Source organism: Pinus tabuliformis, chromosome 9 (genome assembly GCF_031772625.1).
Source record: "Pinus tabuliformis cultivar Carrire ecotype Pingquan chromosome 9, CPIR1, whole genome shotgun sequence".
Lineage (NCBI taxonomy): Eukaryota > Viridiplantae > Streptophyta > Pinopsida > Pinales > Pinaceae > Pinus > Pinus tabuliformis.
Window position 1 is genome coordinate 1,035,043,457 of NC_142307.1, and position 3,328 is coordinate 1,035,046,784.

Sequence of the window (3,328 nt, forward strand, 5' to 3'; positions counted from 1 at the left end):
TTCTGTTTCTGATTTGCCCAGATCGCACAGAGTTGCAGGAAAAAGAGCATACACAGAAGTGAAAGGTATAGATCCAGGCTAAATAAACCAAAACCGAAATAAACAGAGAGAAAATAACTGTAAACTGCAAATAAACACTGTATACCTCCAGATCTTAAAAATGACGTAGCTAGGGCTACTGGAAACCTTTTCGCGTGAAACGAAAGGGGTTCCTCACTTGAACAGATGCTCCCACACAACAGAGTAGTCCTCTCAGCCCGAAAGCAGTCAGAAACAATAGATCTAGGAAACGATAGTCACATGCAATTCTACCGGCTTCAGATTTGGATCACCAACGGACGCGACCCTCAAATAGCTCTGATACCATGTAAGAATTTACAGGGTAAGTTCCTCAGACAGAAAACCAAAGGACACCACTCAAAAATGGATCACAGATCAATACACCAGTACTTTTGACGTGGTTAAAACCCTCAAAGAGGGAAACAGTCCACGGCCTGAGCCAACGCGACCACTTCAGGCAATTTATTAATAAAAGAATGAAAATTTACATAAGCTTCTCTCATGGACGGTTAACCTACAAATGACCCTCCATGCTCTTTAAATAGAGATCATGGACCAATCGGGTGTTAAGCCACACATCAAGTGTCGATAATACCAAGGAGAGAATGAACCGTCAGATCACTACATATCGTGACTGTTGGATTGTAAGTTACAAAATGTACATAGTAAAGAAACACACTTTACCTAACTCTATACTAGACCAAGTTATACTTAACTATTTCCTATGTGTCAGAATATCCTAGCAATGATCTGTGTGAATACTTGGCATGGTGGACTAAAGCATGGGACAAAGAGCCACAATAGGAATGGGTGCATATCTTTTATCACACCTTAGATACTATTCCAATGAATTGGTACTTGGAAATAGAGCTACACCGTGTGAGAGCCAAATGTGATATCTTGAGAGAAATATTCTTGTTAACTTTTAGCTTTGCGGATGGGTTTGAGTGCATTGATGAAGCACTGTAGGAAATTAAGGTCGTTACCTTTAGAATGCCGAAAGAGCTAGTAAAATGGCTTTAACCGGATTGGAGTACCTAGTGGTGCCATGTACTGGAGTGCTACAATGTGACTGCAGAAGAAGAATAAGAAGATCCATGAAAATCAACATTACGGAGACCAAAGGACAGCGTGAGGTTGAAGGTCCTAAAGCAACGAACCCTGATATATTAGAACCTTCCAGTCAAGTAAACATTGGGTCCGATGCATAGCCTATGTTGGCAAAGATAGGAGATTATTGGGATGAAGATACAATTGATAAAGTTGTGGAGCTGCTACGTGAATACCAGAACTTGTTTCCTACCAAGTTCTCAGAACTGAAAGGAATAGTAGGGGATATAGGAGTAACGAAGATCACCTTAAAGATTGATGTGAAGCCCATGAAACATATACCTTACTTTATAAATCCATAGTATAAGGAAAACGTGCGCACAGAGCTAGACAAAATACTAGAAGATGGAATTATTGAGCCAATAGAAGAATTTGATTGGGTGATCCCTATGGTTATTCAAGAGAAGAAGCGGCAAGGTGAAATCAGGGTATGTGTAGATCTGTGAAATCTTAATGATGCATGTGATCATTACCATTTCCAACCTCGTTTATAGATGAATGTTTGGAGAATGGGGGAGGACAAGAAGCTTATTCGTTCATTGATGGGTTCTCAAGGTACCATTAGATTAATATTGCGTCAGAGGATCACAGCAAGTCGACCTTCATGATGGAGTGGGGATGCTTCCAATACATAGTGAGGCCATTTAGACTAACTAATGCACCCACGATATTTTCAAGGGTTGTAATTGCATCTTTCAAAGAATTCATCCATAAATTGTTAGAAGTGTATTTTGATCATTGGACTATCTTTGGATTGGTAAAGCACCACATTGCAAGTCTGCACCTTATGTTGGATACTTGTCGCAGATACCAAATTTCTCTCAACTTGAAGAGATGTATCATTTGCGTGCCTTATGGGATATTGCTAGGCCATGTGGTATGTAAGTAAGGACTAATGGTAGAGTACCCTGCAAAGATAGCAGTAATTCTTGATTTGGAAGCTCCAAAGAATATAAAGAAGTTGCGCACAATGTTGGGCCACATTGGATACTATAGAGAGTTTATCAAGGCTTATGCATAGATAACTAAACCGATGGAGAAATTACTAAAGAAGGACGCAACTTTCGGCTGGGACGAAGAGTGTTAGTGCAGTATAGATGTGCTTATAAAATTCTTAGTGTTTAGGGTTCAGGGTTTATAAAACTCTAGTAAATGCTTTAAATAAACACTTCAAAAAGAGTTACAAAACACTTGTGAAACTGTTATCAAATGCTTAGGGTTTAGTGTTTAAAATGCTTATGGTTTAGGGTTTATCATGCACCCATTTTGGTGTTTCCATACTAGAAGAAGAATTTTGTGTACATGTGGATGCTTCATGTATTGCATTGGGTGTGGTATTGACCAAACCAGGCGAGGTAAGATAGATCATCCTATAGCCTTCACAAGAAGGAAACTGTCAAAGGATGAGAAGAATTATTCAACTACAGAGCACGAAGGATTGGTGATGGTCTACGCCCTATAGAAATTCCGAAATTGCCTGTTAGGTGTGCATTTCAAAATGTATACTGATCACTCTGCTCTCAAGTACCTAGTCGACAAGCCTGTGTTGGGGGGGAAGATATATAGGTGGTTATTGTTGTTTCAGGAATATGACTTTGAGGTGATTGTGAAGCCTGTGTGGTTGAATGTGGGACCAAATCGTTTATCGAGAGTTGAGACAGGTGAAGAACCTATTGATTTGGAGGAAGGGTTGCCAGATGTGCAGCTCTTCATTGTACATGTTGCAGATGATAATTTTTCTGATATGATCCAGGTTTTTACTACTGAAACATCCCCAGAAGGATACTCTAAACAACAGAAAAAGAAGTTGTTGGTGCATGCAGCTCACTTTTCTGTGATTGCAGGACACTTATATAGGATGGGCACTGACAAAATTCGGTGTTAATATTTTCTAGAGTTTGAATTCTCTAGCATCCTCACCAAATAACATGGAGGAGTGGCAAGAGGACACAATGCAGGTAGAGCAACTGTGCAGAAGATTATGTGCATAGGATTATGGTGGCCCATGGTGCATAAGGATTCTAAGGCATATTGTAGGGCATGCGATACATGTCAGAGGATGGGAAAACCATTGTGAAGGGACGAATTGCCCTTGAGTCCTCAGATTTCATTACAGGTATTTGACAAATGGGCGATTTCCTTTGTGGGTCCCATAGAG